The following is a 22242-nucleotide window of genomic DNA, read 5'->3' on the forward strand; positions in this document are numbered from 1 at the left end:
TTCTAGGTGATTGGAACACATTAGAGAACTAGAAACACAAGAATCTCCATAGTCCTGAAATGCATTTTCTAGGAGGGCTAAAATATAGAAACAGATACAGCAGCAGGAACGTGGATGTTGACGGTTTTCCCCACCCAGACTCTACAGGTGACTCAAGCAATACTGCAACACTGCCATCAACTTTAGGCCATCTTACATGTTTGCAAGATGTGTAAATTCATTTTTCAAATGACAAGCATCCTCTTTGCTTTGAATTGACAGATTCTTCCAGAATCTCTCAGTTGGTGAGTCAGTGTGACGCTGACCGACAAGGATGGAGACAAGCCACTGTCAAGCTTGTAAATGGGAGGACTCTGACATTGTAACAGTGGTTTTGTGTTCCGGGCCACCTAGCAGGCATGAAGAATTGTGTGAATACTCCTACAGGAGTCATCTGTGTATGGGTGTGTTTTATCAAGCATGTATATCATAGCGGTGTACCTCATGGATAGGAAGACTAAGGAAAACTGTACTCCATTCAGCTGTGGTTTTTCACATAATGTGCCATGTACTTTGGAGATATAGTAAGTCCCCTCCATATGAATGAGTTACATTCTGAAAGCATGTTCATGAGTATAATTTGTTCCAAGTCCGACAAATTTAGCCTAGGTACCCAACTAACACGATCGGCTATATAGTACTGTATGTGTAATAGGTTTATAATACTTTTCACATGAATAATACATAAAAAAACAAATACAAAAAAAAGTTTTAATCTGACAGTACAGTACCTTGAAAATACAGTAGTATAGTACTACAGATGGCATGCAGGGGCCGGCATTCACTGAACAGGTAAGAGGAGTTACCAACTGGAGGAGGGAGTGGAGGTGGGAGATAGTGGAGTTGAAGGATTGTCCAGCAATAGGAGATGAAGACAAACTGCAATTTCACACAAGCCTGATGTTGATGGAATGCCCCTTTGCATCTTGGTAAATTCAGAACTTACTGTAGGGGACTTACTGTACCCAGTGGCAAATAAATGAGAACATTCCTGTTCTGCTCCTAAGAAAGCTCTCCAATACCCGTTAGCTTCCCTCAGGGAGTCAGACAGGCTGATCTTCTAATTCCCTAAAAGGAAGTTCCAAACGATTAAAACAGTCCCTCTTTTCAAAATATGGGAAGTTCCATCTTCAAAAGTCATCTTGTTCAAGTAAAAGAGAAGGACTAATTTCAGCTGCTTCTCTTCCCTGGGGTTTCAGTGCATCTATATTGGGCTTCCCTGGTGGCTCAGAGGTTAAAGCATCTGCCTGGAATGCAGGAGACCCAGGTTCGATCCCTGGGTTGGGAAGATCCCCTGGAGAAGGAAATGGCACCCCACTCCAGTACTCTTGCCTGGAGAATCCTATGGAGGGAGGAGCCTGGTAGGCTACAGTCCATGGGGTCGCAAAGAGTCAGTCACAACTGAGCGACTTCACTTTCACTTTCATAGTATGTATAGGGTATATCTATACCTCTATATAGGATTTTTTTCCTTGCATCTTCCAGTTGGTAATTTAGATATTTTCTTTAAGCCTTTAGGGGATTGTTTTACAAATTTCTATTATTTTTAAAGGTATGTATTTCTCTTATGGCCTTCCCAGGTGGTTCAGTGGTAAAGACTCCACCTGTCAGTGCAGGAGATGCAGGAGGTGTAGGTTCAGTCCTTGGGTTGGGAAGATCCCGTGAGAAGGAAATGGCAATCCACTCCAGTATTCTTGCCTAGAAAATACCATGGAGAGATGACGGCTATGGGCTACAGTCCATGGAGTTGCAAAGAGTCACATATAATTGAGCATGTATTTCTTTATAAGGATTGAGAGGGGAAACATTACATGATGTCTTAATTGGATTACTAAATATTAAGGGAAATTAGAATACTCCCAAACTTTGTAATTTTCATGTTTAAATACATTCTAAAAGGTACACTTTATATAACTGCAAGTATTTTCCTTTAATATCAGTTAAAATCTTTAGACAAGTTCCTAGGACCCCAAGAAAAGGTCATTTCAAGATTGAACCCTGCTGTGTTTTCAGACAGTGTTTCATGATCAGCTCCACAGAGTGATAGCACTCTATGCCTTATCCAAAACCAACTTTATAACTGTCTGGTCCCTAGAAGTTTCCAGAAGGCCCACCCCTCTACTGGTGTGTACTCCTTTCTTCTAATAATTCTCATCTCCCAGCTCTTTCTCCACGGTCCCATTCAAGCACCACTTCTTTGAGGTCAGTTTCCTTATCCTTTGCCATCTAAACATTTTAACTGGAGGTCTCCTCTCTACTTCTAGGTTACTTCGTGGGAATTAAGACAGGCCATTCCATGGACTAATGAAGTAATTGATGCTTTCAAACACAAGCTCCAAACCTGACTTGTTGTGAGACCTTGAGCAGCTGTACTTAACCTGTCTATTATCTCAACTTCCCCATCTATAAAAGATAGGCAGTGATAGTTCATAGCTCATTTGGGTCAATGGTGTTAATATCAAATATGTTGACATGTGTGGAGCATGTACTACAATTCTTGGCACAAAATACGTTCTGTGAAAATGCTTGATTTTAAAAATAAATAAGAATTGTAAATGGATTTCTTTTCTCTCAACATATATACATGCAGAGAAGCAGCCACTAGTCATCCGTGGAAGTCCTGCTTTTGAACATGGCTCCCATAGTCGCTGCTGCTGCTGCTAAGTCGCTTCAGTCATGTCTGACTCTGTGAGACCCCATGGACAGCAGCCCACCAGGCTCTTCTGTCCACAGGATTCTCCAGGAAAGAATACCGCAGTGGGTTGCCATTTCCTCCTCCAGAGGATCTTCCAGACTCAGGGATAGAACCCAGGTCTCCTGTATTGGCAGGAGATTCTTTACCATCTGAGCCACCTGGGAAGCCTAACATCACATAGCAAAGTCTATCAGTTTACCAGGGTCAGCAGTGGCCGGGGATGAGAGGTGATGTCTATAAAAGGCGAGAGAAGATGTGTTTGATAACACAGAATTCAGTACCTCACATACACACAACAAATAGCTTTGGAAAGTGTAGAGATGGTTCAGTTGTATATCATGATTCTGAAACAACTCAGGATCAATGCCAACAAAACATTAGTGCAGAGTCTGCAGAAGAAAACTGATAGAGGGCAAGGAAGAAACAGGAGAGATTTGAGGATCAAGTGAGAACAAACACAAGGCCCAATGGATAAAACCCCAAATGCAAATCATTAATGAAAGGCACTGAAGGAAGATTACACTTTGGAAGAGAACCGATGTGTTTTTGAGCCCATCAACAGCCACAGACCACACTGCACAGCATGCATGCTTCTCCTCTCATATGACATAAACATGCCATCAATTCAGTTCAGTTAAGTCTCTCAGTCATGTCTGACTCTTTGCAACCCTGTGGACTGCAGCACTTTCCTGTCCATCACCAACTCCCGGAGCTTACTCAAACTCATGTCCCTCGAGTCAGTGATGCCATCCAACCATCTCATCCTCTGTCATTCCCTTCTCCGCCTGCCTCCAATCCTTTCCCAGCATCAGGGTCTTTTCCAGTGACTCAGTTCTTCAGATCAGGTAGCCAAAGTATTGGAGCTTCAGCTTCAGCATCAGTCCTTCCAATGAATATTCAGGACTGATTTCCTTTAGGGCTGACTGGTTTGATGTCTTTGCAGTCCAAGGGACTCTCAACATGCCATGCATACTCCAAAGAAGACAATTCCCTTTATTTGCCCTCCGCAATGATCTCCAGAAAACCCCAAAGGCAGAATTTTCACAGCCCCTGTTCAGGCCTCTTGAAACCTGTATTTAATCATAGACTAAGGATTGCTCTCCCAAGAGGTCAATCACTAAATTAATGATTGCATGTGAGAGAAAAAACTGTGTATGCCTTGTTTTTGCACTGAAATATATGAAAAAATAAATAAAATGCATTAATATTTTATGAACAACTTTAAGAGCTACTAGAATAGACTATATTATGCTAGTAATAAAAGTGATCATAACATCACTACAACAACAAAAACAACTGCTTTCATACAATGCTGGGTTTCTCGACATCAGGCACGATGACGCTGACTTTATAACCAACACGTGAGGAAGGTGTTATAACCAACATGTAGGTTAGTTCCCCTTTTTCTGTCCACTTAATGTGTTTTAAGCACTGTTTATGTTTGCAGAGGAATTTCTGGCCTCTGGTACCCTCTTTGCTGCAGCCAGGACCCAGACTTGTCATTCATTTCTCCAGATACACTCCAGGCACACTATGATAGTTAATTTTATGTGTCACCTTGATTGGATCACAGGATGCCTAGATATTTGTCTAAACATTTTTCTTTTTTCCTGTGAGGGTGTCTCCAGATGAAATTAGAATCAGTGGACTCAGTCAAGCCAATCTCCCTCCTCAGTATGGTTGAACATCCAATCTGTTGAGGGCCTGAATAGAATAAAAAGGCAGAGGAAGGAAGAATTCTGTCTTTTTCTCCCTCATTATTTGAGCTAGGATATTGATCTTTTCTTGTCCATAGCGCTCTTGGCTCTCAAACGTTCAGACTCAGTGAATTATACCACCAGCTTTCCTGGGTCTCCAGCTTGCAGATGGAGGATAAATCATGGGAATTCTCAGTCTCCATAATAGTATAATAATAAATTTCTTATAATAAATATCTTCCTATACATACCAGAGAACACCTGTTGGTTCTGTTTCTCTGGGAACTCTGGTTAATACAGATGCTGAGATGGGAAGTAAGAGACGCACAGAAGGGACCATTAGACCCACTGAAGGGCTGTCAGCCAAGACTAGGTTTTCAGAGACGAGATCTATTCCAAAGATGGGTGTCCTTGTGGCTTCATGAGCAAGACTAATAGGGTTGCCATACAGCCCCACCATCGGAGTCGGCAGTGACCTTTTCCCATCAGCCCACTTCTGGAAACTTAATATAAAACCAGAATCCACAGATATCTCAACTTCTCTGAAAGATATTTAGTTTTCTTCTTTGCATTTTTAAAAATTGTGCCAAATACACATCAACTGAAATTTAAATTTGCCACTCTAACCATTCGTTTTTAAGTATACAATTCAGTGGCAGTAAGTATCAATACATAGACTTTGTCTGGCAACCATCCCACCATCCACCTCTAGAACTATTTTCATCCTGAAAAACGGAAACTCTGTCCCCATTAAACACTAACTATCCATTCTATCCTTCTCACAGCCCCTCACAACCAAACAGCTACTTTCTTTCTCTATACATTTGACTACTCTTTTGCTGTTCTTTTTGTTTAGGGGCTAAGTCACGTCCGACTCTTTTGCTACCCAATGGACTGTAGCCCAGCAGGATCCTCTGTCATGGGATCTCTCAGGCTAGAACACTACAGCAGGCTGCCATTTCCTTCTCCAGAGGATCTTCCCAACCCAGAGACAGAACTTGTGTGTCCCAGGTCTCCTGCATTGTCAGGCAAGTTCTTTACCATCGAGCCACTTAGGGAGCTCTAGGCACACCATCTAAATGGTATAATGCAGTATTCATCTTTTTGTAACTAGATTATCTCACTTAGCATAATATTCTCAAGATCTATCCATGTTGTAGCATGTGTTGGAATTTCTAAAGGGTAGAATAATATCCTGATATATGGTTATACCACATTTATTTATCCATTGACTACATTTTGCTTTATAGAATGTGCGTAACACAGGTATCATACCTACAATTGTAGAAAATATTCATGATGGTTAATTTTCTGTGTTGGTTTGACCGAACCACTGAGTAACCAGCTACTTGGTCAAGCATTATTCTGGATGTCTCTGTGAGGGTGTTTGTAGATGAGATGAACATTTAAATCAATATACTTTTTATTGATAGACTAATCAAACCAGTCACTCTTAAAGTTCAGTTCTGGATATTCAGTAGATGTTGGCTGAAGCTGAAGTTCCTATACTGATTCAAAAAGCTGATTCACTGGAAAAGACCCTGATGCTGGGAAAAACTGAAGGCAAAAGGAAAAAGAGGCAACAGAAGAAGAGGTGATAGATGGCATCACCAACACAATGGACATGAGTTTGAGCAAACTCTGGGAGATATTGGACAACAGAGGAGCCTGGCGTGTTGCAGTCCATGGGGTGGCAAAGAGTCAGACACAACTTAGCTACTGAACAATAACAAAATATTAACTACATAGTATAGTTACATATAACTGTTATTTTATTTTTTATATAATAAAACATCTATTGGTCCTCTCATTCGGGAGAACTCTGACTTTATGGCATTCCAGTCTGTGGCTTGATTATAGCTCTAATAAAGTCTTAAAGTAAAATAAATAAATAAAATGAAGTAAAATTTGAAGTTCACAGAAAAAAACAAAAAACAAAAAAAGAAGGACCCAGTGTGGCAGAGGAATTGGAGACACAGATAGCTGGAAAGGCACCTCCTTGCAGAGTGATGCTGCCAAGATTCTGGTAACTAACCTTAACAGTTCCTGCTGTGGTGAGTCTGTTTGCTATAGCTGCCGTAACAAATCCCCACAGGCTGGGTGGCATCAACAGGAGGAATCTCTTCTCACAGTTCTAGAGGCCAGAAGTCTGAGGGCGGGTCATCAGGGTCGATTCCTTCTGAGAACTGTGAGGCAGTCTCTGCTCTGTCTCTCTCTCCTGACTCTCAGCTGGTCTGCCGGCAATCTTAGGCATCCCTTAGTTTGCAGAAATATCGCTCCGTGTCTACTTCCATCCTCATGTGGCTCCTCCCCGTCTGCTTCTCTGTGTCCAAATTTCTCCCTTTTATAAGAATACTTCTCATATACTGGACTTGGGCTCACCCTCCTTCAGGACGGCAGCGTTCTCACTTAACTGACTGATTACAAATCCTACGACTCTATTTCCAAATAAGGTCACATTCTGAGGTCCCCAGGGTTAAGGTTTCAGTATACAGATCTGTAGTGACTACAGCTCAACCAAAAATATGTTGGTGAGTGTTATATGTTTCTATGATGCTCAGCTATCTGAGCAAACTCACACCCATGTCTCATAAGGAGTCTTGCCCCAGGACTTCCCAGGTAGTTCAGTGGTTAAGAACACACCTCCCAATTCAGATGTAAGACACAAGAGTTCGATCCCTGGATCGAGAAGATCCCCTAGAGTGGGAAATGGTAACCCACTCCAGGATTCTTGCCTGAAAAATTCCACGGACAGAAGAGCCTGGAGAGCTACAGCGCACGGGGCTGCAAAGAGTCAGACATAACTGAGAACAAACATGCAGTCTTCCCCCAACCTGCTGACTGCAGACGTGACCTCACCAAGGCCCAGGAGTAGCACAAGTCCTTTCTCCCCACACAGTCTCCTGGCCTGGGCGTGGATGCAATGCTGCACATACATTATTGATAGCTCACAAGCTTGCCAAGCTTTCTGGTTCTGTGTGTGTGTGTGTGTGTGAGAGAGAGAGAGAGAGACACACACACACAGAGAAAAAGAAAGCAGACAAAAAGCGTGGACATGGATACCACCTCTCACTGCTAGGAGTTCACTTTCGTTAAGAACATGTCCTGCCTCTTTTCCAAGGGCACCCTTGACAGTGGCTGCAAAGCAGTGAAGGGTGGAGGTGACTTTGAACTCCAGTGGATACATCCAAAGCAAAATGCTCAAGTCCTTGATAACATGCTTTCAAAGCCCGGTTCCGCAGTGTCCTTCACACTCCCGCAAGGCCCTGCCTCACCTCGACACAGCCTGGAGGCTTCCTGTCCTTATATTCCTCTCTTGCCCCCGCCTTCCCGCCGCCTCCTGCTTCCCCTTAATGCTCCCAGGTCCTCTTGGAAGACCCAGCCATTTACAGTTGTGCAGTGATTAAATATTTATAATAAGGGCAATGAGTGAGGTGTTGAATAATAAATGCTAAGGCTGAAGCAGCCTTAGATAATTTCTGCAGATTTCTTCATCCATGCCTTCTTTGATTTGAAGACATGTGCAAAAAATCCTTTAATTAACTTTTTTTGGGGTGCAGCTGTGACAGTCGATAGACCTTTATTGCTGTTTTGTTCATGAACCGCTGCTGCCCAGCCATTGGGCCATTCTGCTGCCAGTGCCAGGCCCCCCAGACAAGGAGATGCCAGGTGGTAAGGTGGATCATGCCTCATTCATTTCTGAACACCCCCGGGGGAATATATCTTTGCAAAACTCAAATCCCCAGACCACGAACTCACTGTAACCATTCTTGGATGTGGAATAAAGTCATTGAGGCTCAGGAACAAGAATGGATCTTGCTTTCCATGGACCCGCCTGTAACATTTTAAGAGGAATAGCGTTTAACTCTCACCACAGCTCTCTGGGGAAACTACTGGTATTATTCTGATTTTTGTAGTTGAGGAAGCCAAGGCACAAAGAGGTAAAGTCATTTGCTGAAGACCTAGAACTGGTAGATGTTGGTTCTCGGATCCAGGGAAGAGGGATAAAGAGATGGATCAAAAACAGCCTTTGCCCTGGTGGAAGTTTCGGAGCCAGAGGGGAGAGATATCTGAGTACGCAGAACAAAGAGTGAACCGCTGTGAGAACGCCAAATAGAAGAAACATGTTTGAGCGGGAGAGCAAGTGGCCAGTTCTGTATGGATGGATCTGGGATGCGTTACAGGGAAGACATATGAGCTAAAACTAAAACTTTGGTGGAAGTTTGCCTGAGAATGAGCTTGAGGACAAACCAACTCTTCCATTTTATTGAGCGGTTCTAACCTGTCCTTGTCATGGACATGAACTTGGGCAAATTGTGAGAGATAGTGAGGGACAGAAAGGCCTGGCATGCTGCAGTCCATGGGGTCGCAAAGAGTCAAACATGACTTAGCAACTAAACAGCAACAACAACCTGCCCACTTGAAATCCTTTCTGAAGGAACCTGGTAGAGAGTGTCCTCGTCAAACCGGCTTTCCCTTTTTGGGTCAGCATTTTAGTCCTGGATTCAGAAAGCACAGAATCAGAGGGTAATTGAAGATAATTTACATGTGTTCCTAATGACCAGTAGAAAACTCTTATTACTTTAATAGATCAGTTGTGTCTCACTCCAAATTCATATATGGAATCAAAATCCCTAATGTGATGGTGTAAGAGGTGGGGACTTTGAGAGATGATGTCACGAGGTCAGAGTTCTCGTGAATAGGATCCATGCCTTTATAAGAGCTCACAGAGAACTCGCTTGCTCTTTCTATTATGTGAGGGCACAGAGAAAAGATGGTACAAACCAGGAAGTGAGTCCTCACCAGACATCAAATCTCCAGGCACCTTGACCTTAGACTTCCAGTCTCCAGAACAATGAGAAATGAATTTATGTCATTTATAAGCCAGTGTGTGGTATTTTTTTGCATCAAAGGAACTAAGAAATTTTTCAATCTATATTTTGATGATATCAGAAGTTATCTAAGTTTTTTTTTTTTTTTTTCCCCAGGATTAGGGGCATTTTCTCTACAGAAAAGAATGTTGGGGAAAAAAAAATCTCTTCTTTAATGCAAAAGGAAAATTGTATTCCTAACCAGAACCAAAGTCTTCAGTGCACCTATTTCCATGTCTGCTTTTGTGTCTCTACAAAATTTCATGGGTGAGAAATCCAGACCTTGGAAACTGTTCAGTGACAAGCCCAGTATCACAAGGATGGAAACTGAACCTTAGACTTCTTGATTCCAAATATATCCCTATTTCCACTAAAATCCTTCTTCTGCCAGTATGTGGGCTTCCCAGGTGGTGCTGGTGGTAAAGAACGTGCCTGCCAATGCAAGAAACATAAGACAGGAGAGTTCGACGCCTGGGTGGGAGGAACCCCTAGAGAAGGGCAAGGCAGCCCACTCCAGTATTCTTGCCGGGAGGACCCCATGAACAGATGAGTTAGTGGACTATACAGTCCACAGGGTCACAAAGAGTCGGACATGACTGAAGTGACTTAGCATACACGCCAGTATGTACGTGTGTAACATAAGGCATAACAGTGAGAATTTGCACATGTTCCTTTTTAAGAGTCAAGGGATAGAAAGTCCTGTTTCCTGAGAGCAGCATTTCCCTAAACTTATCTCTGTGGACTGTTATTTTCATTATGAATTTGTGCAAAAAAGAATTCTCTCAAACAAATTTGGGAGATGCTGGCTTAAACAGTGTTAAGACAATTTCTTTGCTATTGGCATTTAGGAAGCTTTTAACATACTGTTGTACACTATGGAATGCTATGTTCTTCTTCAGTGTTAAATGTGCTGAACAAGTATGTATTATGTGCAGGGCTGTGATGGGATAAAATGGTAACAACACCCCACAGAAGTTTCTCTCAGTACAGAGCATTATTGATCCAGTAATAAACTCACTGGTTCACTTCTGTTACTCTACTAATGGCTTTTACTTCCCCTTCAGTGAGTTTCTGTTCCAGAGCATCTATAGTCATTCAGATCTATTATTATTATTACTTTACAGATATAGAGATGTTAACATCTTTGAGGCCATGCGACTACTTCTTACAGCCTGTTAAACTCCTTAAAAAAACACCTATCACAGGAGCTGACAGAGTAATATATTACATTTATTTGATGAAACTTGACAATAGCAGTTAAAAGCACAGATTTAAATAGTGTTGTTACCACTTGTTACTTGTACCAAGTACATTAGTTTTTTGGTTTTTTTTTTTTTTTTAAGTCTCAGTTTCCACTTCTGTAAAGTCTAGATAAATACAGACATTCAGTTGACTATTGGAAGTGCCTCATATACGCCTGGTACGCAGTAAGTGAAGGCCATCTTAATGAGACCTGCAAGAACTTCCTGTTCAAAATTGCAACTTCCTTCACCCTGCCGCCCATCCCGAGCGCTTCCTAACACCCATTGCTGCTCTATTTTATTTTATTTTTTATCACAATTCTTATTACTTTCCACCATAGGGTCTGATCCCTGTGACAGGGAGATCCCCTGGAAAAGGAAATAGCAGCCCACTCCAGTATTCTTACCTGGAGAATTCAATTCCGTGGACAGAGAAGCCTGGCAGGCTACAGTCCATGGGGTTGCAAAGAGTCGGATATGACTGAGTGTCTAACACACACATCTTTTTGTATGCTTTATTTCACTATTACGTCTATTTTTGTCTCTCTCTCCCATTAGCACATTAGCCCCAAAAAGCAGAGAACTTGTTTATTGATGTATTCACGGATCAAGATAAGAGGTGGGCATATAGGAGGTGCTGCAGTAAGCAGTGCAAAGAGCGATTGTTTATCAAACAAAGCATGAGCTATTATCTCATAGGAAGGTGGTGCTAGACATGCAGGGTAAGTAGGCCAAGATCAGAGCAGAGAAGGCTTGCATGCGAATATTTTCAAGGCTCCAGAACCTCTTGTAGTCAGAACTAATAATACTTGTTATCGTTGCTGTTCAGTCACTAAGTCATGTTTGACTCTTTGAAACCCCATGGACTGCAGCGCACCAGGCTCCTCTGCCCTCCACTGTCTCCCAGAGTTTGCTCAAATTCATGTCCATTGAGTTGGTGATGCTATCTAACCATCTCATTCTCTGCGGTACCCTTCTTTGGCCTTCAATCTTTCCCAGTATCAGGGTCTTTTTCAATGAGTTGGCTCTTCGCATCAGATGGCCAAAGTATTTGAGCTTAGATGCTCTCTGCTATAAGGCAGAAACTATCCAGCCTGCATTATGGTTGAGAAAATTTAATAATGAGAAAGAAAGGGTAATAATGTGCCCAAGTCTATGGAGTGAGTCCCGGGCCTCGGACTTTAAAAGCCATGCTATGCCATGCTGTCTTGAATGTGGATGAAACTCTAACGGTACGTAGACACAGGAGAGAAGAGTGAAGACGGATGGTGCTTTAACAGCTGCAGCTCCAGGTTGTCTCCGATGACGGCTGCATCCTCCCTTTCTTTGGGGTGCTTTTTTCACACGTGCTCTTGATATCTGACTGTGTCCATTAACCTGTGAAAGTGAAAACTCAGTCATATCCAACTCTTTGAGACCCCATGGACTGTACAGTCCATAGAATTCTCCAGGCCAGAAAACTGGAGTGGATAGCCTTTTCCTTCTCCAGGGGAACTTCCCAACCCAGAGATCGAACCCAGGTTTCCCGCATTGCAGGCAGATTCTTTAGCAGCTGAGCCACAAGGGAAGCCCAAGAATACTTGGGGGTAGCATACTGTTTCTCTAGCAGATCTTCCTGACCCAGGAATTGAACTGGGGTCTCCTGCATTTCAGGCAGATTCTTTAGCAGCTGAGCTATCAGGAGAGCCCTGATAGGAGATAATAACCTGTAGAAGACAGTAAACCCAAGACATTGCACATGAAAAATCAATACCCAGGTCAAAGGTTTCTTGCTAGGGACAAGCTGTTCTTTTCAAGCACAGTTTGCTAGCCTCAAAGCAGTATTTCTAAAGACTTGCTCTTGGCCTTGGATGCCCAGAGCAATAGCCCACACTGCTGGCTCACAGCAAGTGGGAAAGAACTCTGGGTTACCACAGTTGCTGTTTCATTCTCTTTCCAACGAGGGAAGGAGAGTAATTGCTAAGTCACAAAAGGATGCAGAGATTTATCATCAGTTGCCAATGCTCGTGGATAGTTCAAGACATCCTGATCCTAACAAGGGCCACGGCAGAGCATTAAGCAGGAAGCCCACGGAGGTAAGGATGAGTGCGGAGCGGGAGCTGGCACCAGGTAAAGATGAAAAATGCCTCTCTGGGAGATTAATCCTTCCTGCAGTCCACTGTTAAAGTAATAAAAGGTTTATGATTCATTTCTTCCTTGATAATGGAGGAGACAATTAGTAATTACTGGATTTATGGTATTTGTTGTGTTAACTCAACCAATAAAGTAGCCAGCAAAATTGTTCTTTGACGCACCCTTGTTGTAGAATAACACGATGACAGCTTTAAAAGGGAAAGCAGCTGTGTTCACATGTCATGTATGTTTACAGGCAGCAGGGGGATTAGATGATGATGATCTGTGATCTCAAGATTCTAAGCATTCTCACCCCTCTTTCCCCACTTTATCCTTTCTAGAATTAATTCAAAGAAATACAATCCAGCCAGCAGTGCTGCAATGAAAGTGTTAGTTGCTCAGTGGTGTCCAATGTGTTGTGACCCAATGAACTGTAGCCCACAAGGCTCCTCTGTCCTTGGAACTTTCCAGGCAAGAATACTACAGTGGGTAGCCATTCCCTTCTCCAGGGTATCTTCCCAAACCAGGGATTGAACCCAGGTCTTCTGCATTGTAGGTGGATTCTTTACCATCTGAGCCACCAGGGAAGCCCCAAAATGATGATAAAGTGATGAAAATTGCTCAGTCATGTCCAACTCTTTGCCAGGTTCCTCTGTCCATGGAATTCTCTGGGCAAGAATACTGGAGTGAGTAGCCATTCCCTTCTCCAGGGGATCTCCCTGACACAGAGACCCAACCCAGGCCTCCTGCGCTGCAGGCAGATTCTTTAGTATCTGAGCCACCAGGGAAGCTTATGCAATGCTACAACTTTACTTTCATTTTCTTTCTCAGGAAGATCATTTTCCTCTTCCAGAGCACCAAGCATCACCCCTCTAGTGCATCTAGAATGTGAATTTTACTTGTAATTGTATCATTGGCTGATTGATGTATCGCCCACCTTAGGCTAAGCTGCACCTGAAGTCAGGAACTAGCCCCCTGACCCTCCTGTCTCCCCTAAGGCAAATCGTTGGTAACTGGTGGATGTTTATGGATGGAGGTCTTAAAAAGACTCAACCTGAAAAGGTTCTGCATATTCAGAAATATTCAGGGCGGATGCTTAAATTCAATAAGAATGACCATGGGTGTGTAGCTCAGGAAAAACTCTTAAAATGTGACAGTAGAATTACTTAGGGAGATCCCAGTGGCTATCAGGGCACATTAAAATTGCAATGTTCATCGCAGCGCTGTTTACAACAGCCAGGACATGGAAGCAACCTAGATGTCCATCAGCAGATGAATGGATAAGAACACTGTGGTACATATATACAATGGAGTATTCAGTTCAGTTCAGTCACTCAGTCGTGTCTGACTCTTTGCAACCCCATGAACCGCAGCATATCAGGCCTCCCTGTCCATCAACAACTCCTGGAGTCCACCCAAACCCATGTCCATCGAGTCAATGAAGCCATCTAACCATCTCATCTTCTGTCATCCCCTTCTCCTCCTGCCCTCAATCTTTCCCAGCATCAGGGCCTTTTCCAATGAGTCAGCTCTTCACATCAGGTGGCCAAAATATTGGAGTTTTAGCTTCAACATCAATCCTTCCAAGGGACACCCACGACTGACCTCCTTTAGGATGAACTGAATCTCTCTTGAATCTCCTTGAAGTCCAAGAGACTCTCAAGAGTCTTCTCCAACAGCACAGTTCAAAAGCATCAATTCTTCGACACTCAGCTTTCTTTATAGTCCCACTCTCACATCCATACATGACCACTGGAAAAACCATAGCCTTGACTAGAAGGAACTTTGTTGACAAAGTAATGTCTCTGCTTTTGAATATGCTATCTAGGTTGGTCATAACTTTCCTTCCAAAGAGTAAGCGTCTTTTAATTTCATGCAGTCACCATCTGCAGTAATTTTGGAGTCCCCCCCAAAAAAGTCAGCCATTGTTTCCACTGCTTCCCCATCTATTTGCCATGAAGTGATGGGACCAGATACCATGATCTTCATTTTCTGAATGTTGAGCTTTAAGCCAACTTTTTTACTCTCCTCTTTCACTTTCATCAAGAGGCTCTAGTTCTTCTTCACTTTCTGCCATGAGGGTGATGTCATCTGCATATCTGAGGTTATTGATATTTCTCCCAGCAATCTTGATTCCAGCTTGTGCTTCCTCCAGCCCAGTATTTCTCATGATGTACTCTGCATGTAAGTTAAATAAGCAGGGTGACAATATACAGCCTTGATGTACTCCTTTTCCTATTTGGAACCAGTCTGTTGTTCTGTGTCCAGTTCTAACTGTTGCTTCCTGACCTGAATACAGGTTTGGTTCAGGTGTCATTTTAAATTATGGTTTTCTGAGGAATAGAGATGCAGATGTAGAGAACAGATGTGTGTACACGGGCTGTGGGGAAGGAGGGGACAAACTGGGAGGTAGTGTTGACATATACACACTATGGTGTGTAAACTACAGAGCTAGTGGGAACCTGCAATGCAGCGCAGGAAACTCAGCTCCGTGCTCTGTGATGACCTAGAGGGATGGGATCGGGGGTAGGGGGAAGGAAGCTCAAGAGAGAGGGTATATATGTATACATAGAGCTGATTCACTTCATTGTACAGCAGAAACCAATACAACATTGTGAAATAATTACATGCCAATAAAAAAAAAGAGTACATAAAAATCTATGCTTGGATCAGTTTATGCACATTTCATTAAAACCAAATGCTAGCCCAAATCCTTGCAATTCAGTCAGTACTTTATAAATATTTGTGGAATAAATGCAAAAAATACAGAAAAAAAAAAGACACTGGTATTAAGATGGCAAGAATACATATGCATATTAGTTTAAATAGCATTTATGTTGTAAAGCTATGTTCATTCAAGTAAATGCTTAAATGAGTGACATTTCAGCTGGTATTCCATTATCTATCTCCCATTTTGTTTTACAACTGTAGTTTAATATTGAGTCCCCTAACTGAGAAGCTTAGCCTACGTAATTTGGAAGAAGGAAGCTGAAAATCCTTGTCCCTTACTATTCCTTGGCTCCTGGGAATTCACAGTTTAGCTGTTTCACTGTCCCCAGTGGAGGTCATCTCAAGCATAGTCTCACTCTGTGTCATCTTCTCAGGATTGAAGCACAATGAGTCTCAAGAGTCCAGTAAGTTTGGGTAAAGCATAACCCCCATTCTAAATTTCAGGTCCTTCCCTCAAGACCCAGGTGAGAAATATAAACTCAATTTAAAGTGAAGTAACTTTCCCTAGGTCAGGCCATCATGATGATACCCTTAGGGCATATCCTTCTTTGCTTCTATTGAACCTGAAGATTCCTCAAGTCACGCTTAGAAAGGCTGAAGCACTGTGAGTTTGAAAGTAAAATCTGTGGCCATTATTTTTGAAAACTCATGAGAAGGGGACACAGGGAGATAAGGAAAGAAACTTAGCTGATTTATTGAATGTCAGACTGACCCAAGAATAGAATGACACATTCTCCATCCTGATTTACATGGCTAAAGATGGCTGTTTAAACAATTAACTTCCATTGGCCTTGGCTCTGGTCCTCTGAGGCCCATGAACTCAGCTGTTAAAGTCATTATGCACCAACTGTGGCCTGTAAGCTAAGTCCTGTTAGGCAACAATAGAGAAACACATTAACAAATGTGTCTGTCAAAAAGCTAGAGTCTTTACAGAGTACTGAGTAGAGTTCTCTGTGCTATACAGTAGGTCTTTATTATCTATTTTATAGCTAGTAGTGTGTATATGCCAGTCCCAAGCTCCCAATTTGTCCCTCCCCTCCTTCCCAATCTGGTAACTCCAAGATTGTTTTCTATACCCGTGACTCTTCTCTTTCGTAAACAAGTTCATTTGTACCGTTTCTTTAGGTTCCGCATGTCGTGTGATATTTATCTTTCTCTGTAATGACCTAAAGGGAAAAGAATCTAAAAAACAGTTCAGTTCAGTCGCTCAGTCATGTCCGACTCTTTGCAACCCCATGAATCGCAGCACGCCAGGCCTCCCTGTCCATCACCATCTCCCGGAGTTCACTCAGACTCACGTCCATCGAGTCAGTGATGCCATCCAGCCATCTCATCCTCTGTCGTCCCCTTCTCCTCCTGCCCCCAATCCCTCCCAGCATCAGAGTCTTTTCCAATGAGTCAACTCTCCGCATGAGGTAGCCAAAGTACTGGAGCTTCAGCTTTAGCATCATTGCTTCCAAAGAAATCCCAGGGCTGATCTCCTTCAGAATGGACTAGTTGGATCTCCTTGCAGTCTAAGGGACTCTCGAGAGTCTTCTCCAACACCACAGTTCAAAAGCATCAATTCTTTGGCACTCAGCCTTCTTCACAGTCCAACTCTCACATCCATACATGACCAGTGGGTATATGTATACGCATGGGCCTTCCCAGGTGGCTTCAGTGGTAAAGAATCCACCTGCCAATGCAGGAGATGAAGGAGACATAGGTTCAATCCTTGGGTCAGGAAGATCCCCTGGAGAAGGAAATGGAAACCCACTCCAGGCTTCTTGTCTGGATAATCCCATGGACAGAGGGGCCTGGTGGACTACAGTCCATGGGGTCACAAAGAGTAGTACATGACAGAGAGATTGAGCACACAGACACACACACACCCATGTATAACTGATTCACTTTGCTGTATACCTGAAGCTAATAAACACTGTAAATCAACTATATTCCAATAATTTAAAAAACCTTCATTTAAAATAATGAAGGCAAAAAAAAACCAAAACTAGAGTCTACTCAGAACCAAAGCACCAATAAACTGTTGATTTCTTAGTAGGTTGTAGTCCCAATATAGATCCAAGAAAATAGTGCTGGACTTATATTCAGAAGACGTAATTGTATTTATTAAGACACTTTAGTTCTTAGCAGCCATGTGACTTGGCTCCATTGCATTGAGTCTGTAAGTCTCGGCTTGCTCGTCATTGAATGAAGATAAAATGGCATCTACCTTGTCAATGCTTGTCTTCCAGTGGGAACTATAAGACTTACGCCATGTGAAAGTGGTCCTTTCTGTGAGTTAATGTCCACTATAGCAGCTAGAATTTTAAATCTCATTTTTCAAGGAAGAAAATAAAGATTCCAGAGAAAAGCTCAAATTTGAACATCCATTAAGTTAACGAAAACAAGAATGCATTTGGTTATCCCCAGACCAGCTTCAGTGATGCCAGTGGGCTGTGCATGCCTAGACTGCATCTTGGTGTTTCAGTAACCTTCGAGTGTAAGCCTGACCTATCGGAATATTTCCTGAATAAGGAGGAAAAGATAGGGATTTGATTGCTCCTAGCTCAGGCAACTGGAGAAGGAAATGGTAATCCACTTCTGTACTCTTGCCTGGAAAATCCCATGGATGGAGGAGCCTGGTAGGCTACAGTGTCCATGGTGTTGCCACAAGTCGAACATGACTGAGCAACTTCACTTTCACTTTCATAATTGGAGAAGGAAATGGCAACCCACTCCTATACTCTTGCCTGGAAAATCCCATGGACGGAGGGGCTTGGTAGGCTATAGTCCATGGGGTAGTGAAGAGTCAGACACGACTGAGCGACTGCACTTTCATTATATATATGTGTGTGTATATATATATGATTATTATATGGTAGAATCATATATGTGACAATACATATGATATATATTATATATACACATATAAATAACATAATCTGTCATAAAAAGGGGAAATCCTGATATTTGTGACAACATGGCTATATCTTGGAACATTATGCTAAGTGAAATAAATCAGTCAGAAATACACTGTATCATCTCACTTATATATGTTATCTAAAATATGTAAATATATAGTACATTAAATTATTTCTTGCCCACAGTTTTTACTTTTTCATCTTTATCAAAGATGACTTTCGACCCTAGGCTAATCAAACCTTTACTTTTCTGCAGTGTCAGAGGCTTGATTTTAATAAAAAACCTTTTTTTCTCTTGCACACAGATCATCATAGTAGGTTAACACATATCTGTATCTTTAATGTTATTCAGTTGAAGAAAAACAGTCCAAAAGGTACAGGTGATTTTGCAAAATGTTTTTCCAGATGTTCTGAAGCAGACATGATACTCCAGTCCCATCAGGTCAACATGGAGCCCTGGGGGCTTGGGGAAGCCCTCTAGACCAGGCCTGGTAGACCCCTGCCATGACCAGCCTTTGGTGGCATAAGGATGCTGTCTCACGCCAGGCCCCAAACAATCCTTCTTGCTTTTCTGGTGTAAATGCCATTCCCAGCAAGTCACCATCAAGTCTGGAGAAGCAGCAGAGGGGAAGTTAAAAGCTGATTTTTCTCTCCTTTGAAATTTTTATGTGCTGAAAGGTGAAATCCACTGTCAGAAAAGTAACACTTCTATGGGGCCTCTGGCATCGGAATATCCTAGAACTAGTCCAGGAGCAGGTAACTGTGAATGCTCCACCGGCAGGCTCTCGCACCTTCCCCGGAAGTCTACACATCTCTTCTCAAGTTCACGAGCATGCCTGCCGCTGGGGGAGAGGCCCACACTGGCATCTTTCTCATTCAGAGTCGGGGACCATGTGATCTCAAAACACGTGACCAGCTGGCAGAGGACCTGGGAATGGGCTCCAGGAAGCCCAGGTCAGTGTGCCTCCTCTGACTCCGTAAAAATAACTCTTCTCCCTTGAGCCTCGTATGTGAAGTAAGTAGTTCAAGTAATGGATTTTCATGTCAGCTTGTAAATCTAAATGAGAAAAACATCCCCAGTCTGATCTGATGTGTTTGTATGTATGTGTGTGTGCATGTGTGTGACAGGGAAGAACCACGGCAATGATGCACGTGCTAAGCAGGGAGTAGAAAGTGATGGCAGAGACACGACCCTCTTGGCCGTGGTCTCCCCTGTCATCGGACAATTTATGGATAACAGACGAGGACTTGCTCCAATCACACAATTGTGAGATGATAAAATCAGGAATAAAATTAAATTGCAATTTACAAACTGAGCTGTATATGACCCAAAGCTCTGCGCTCTAATCACTGTACTATTGCTGTCTGTTGAATCATAATATTTTAGGGCCATGGGGTCTATCACATAAGCCATCTGTTCCAACTCTGAAGAAATTCCTTTCTAGTATCCCTGTACCCTCTCCCTGGAGTCCTTTAGGAATGGAGACACCACTTGTGACTGCATAAGGTCGCTGACCATGAACACATCCCTCCTCACTCAGGACCCAAACCCACTTCCCCACTCTGCCATTCTGAGTCACAGGGTGAGTATATTTCTCTTAGCCACAAAGGCAACAGCCGTTTGACTCATTTCTCCTCCAAGCACTTATCAGGTTCCTGATCTGTGCCAGACCTTGTTTGTGGCCCTAGAGACACTGTCCCACATAGAAAGAGATAGTTGCTGCCTCTACAGATTTCAGTGGTTCAGGTTTTCAAGATATAACTGTTACCCTGAGCACAGACCCCAGTCTGCTGGACAAGACAGAGAGCTATCCTGGGAGCAAGGAGGCCTGTTGGTGAGGGCTGGTTTCCAAATTAAGGGGGGAAAAAAAAAAACACAAAAAACCTCAGTTGTAGGAATGTTCAAGATTGCCCGCTAACTGTCTGAGATAGAGTTCTTGAACATCACCAACTTAAATGAGGCTCGATTGCAACCCTGTGGAGAACCCAGAGGGCTGGGTTCACAAGGAGATGATGTGACATCACTTTGGAGGGAGGGGGTAGAAGTGGATGTAGGAATGGGGCCAGCTTTGGCAGCATCCTTCCTATTCATCAGGGTGCTCTCTCCATTGCCTGCACCCCATTGCTCCCAGCACTAGTTTGCATGTCCTGTCCTCTCCTGGAGTCCTGTGGGACTAGCATCTTAGCTGTCCTCTTAGGGTACAGGCACTTGGTCCTGGCCCCACCAGTCTCCCCACAAAGTCATACACTAACTCCTCAAAGCCCTGCTAATCTGCAGAGACTTTTACCTCCATCCAGAGGATCTATGTGGAGGGGACCAAAGACTGTGCTTAGATGGTCTTGCAGCATATCCTCTCCCCAGTGGGTGGAGAGCTTGTCCACTGCTGATACCCCTTGAGGGAAGATGGGATTAATCCAATTAAGCAATTAGACTTAATGAAACAATTAAGTAGTTAAGAGCAAAAGGGAGTTCCTGCCGATCACAGTGGAATGGCGTTTCTACTGTTGGGGAAAGATAGGCAAGAGAAGATAAATATTTCCTTGGAGTCTGGGGGAGCACAAGAGCACTTTCTCAGAATCCATAGATGTAATCCTTTGGGAAGCAGAGTAAGGAGTGGCCAACTGCCTCTATTGGTCCAGTTAACAAATATCTCTTAAGTACCTGTTGTAAGTCAAGTAATGTACCAACCACTATTCCAACTCTCCCAGATGTTAAATTTTAGCAGAGATGTTATACATTAAGCAAATAGTCATGTAATTAATCAACTGACTGGCTACAAATGAGATCAGGATTCTGATGGATGCTGTGCACACGTTGTTACCATGGAGGGTTTCCTGGAAGAATAAAGAACTGAATAGATGAACAGGAATAGTCAGTAAAGAAGGGAACTGGTGGGTAATCAAAGAATGCTTGAGACTCCAAAGTGAGACCCTCAAAAGTAGACTATGTTGGCCTCAGTAGAATGATACAGTCTGGTCAACTAGAAACAAATATTAAGGGAATATCCAGGAAGGAGGCAGGAAGGAGCATGGGTCAGCCATGCTAACTAGAAAGGAGAGACCTGCCCTTACCCTCCAGGAGTTAGCATCACATGGTAGGAAGGATACTGCCTTTTCAAGCCAATACATGAGTTTGATTTCTAATTCTTCCACACTAAGTTGTGAGACCTCAACATATGCCAAATGTTTTCATTTTCATTGTCTGGTAAGATGACCACAATTACTTCTTTCCCAGAAGCTTGTTGAGAAGATCAAATCAGTCAGTGTATGTACTGTCTACCAAAAGGGCCTAGAAATAGAGATACTCAGTATCAATGAGCATTCTTAGAACCCAGATTTTGGTTTCTAGGCATCATCCTCTAATAAAAGAAATTAGTCTGGAGAAACAGCTGATTCCAGGACTGGTGCAAGAAAAGTACAAGATGAGCCCATATCATCTTCAGTTCAGTTCAGTCGCTCAATCATGTCCGACTCTTTGCGACCCCATGAACCGCGGCATGCCAGGCCTCCCTGTCCATTACCAACTCCCAGAGTCCATCTAAACCCATGTCCATTGAGTTGGTGACGCCATCCAGCCATCTCATCCTCTGTTGTCCCCTTCTCCTCTCACCTTCAATCTTTCCCAGCATCAGGGTCTCTTAAAGTGAGTCAGCTCTTCGCATCAGGTGGCCAAAGTATTGGAGTTTCAGCTTCAACATATCTTCTTAGTCCCTAAAAAATAAGATATTCAAGAAAAAATGGGGACTTCTTAAACGTACATACTTACAAATTTGAACTTTGTCCAAGCGGCCAAAACTAGAACAATGTAAACAACAGGATACGTAACGATGGTGATGGATTCTAATCACAGGACAAAATCAGAACCCATGAATCAATGCTGATATAAATATTCAAATAAATAAGAACATGGAGGGAAAGAGAAAGTCCTTCCTTATAAGAGAATCTCAACTTAGA

The 22242-nt window shown here is 42.8% G+C and overlaps 1 non-coding gene across 1 annotated transcript; it reads left to right on the plus strand.

The window, feature by feature from the left end:
- The first annotated feature begins 1255 nt into the window (after positions 1 to 1255).
- TRNAS-GGA (transfer RNA serine (anticodon GGA)) lies at positions 1256 to 1327 on the plus strand. Its single transcript has one exon. It is a non-coding gene; the product is annotated as a tRNA-Ser (tRNA).
- The last annotated feature ends 20915 nt before the right edge of the window (positions 1328 to 22242 follow it).

The sequence above is a fragment of the Ovis aries genome, chromosome 18 (assembly GCF_016772045.2).
Source record: "Ovis aries strain OAR_USU_Benz2616 breed Rambouillet chromosome 18, ARS-UI_Ramb_v3.0, whole genome shotgun sequence".
Classification (NCBI taxonomy): Eukaryota; Metazoa; Chordata; class Mammalia; order Artiodactyla; family Bovidae; genus Ovis; species Ovis aries.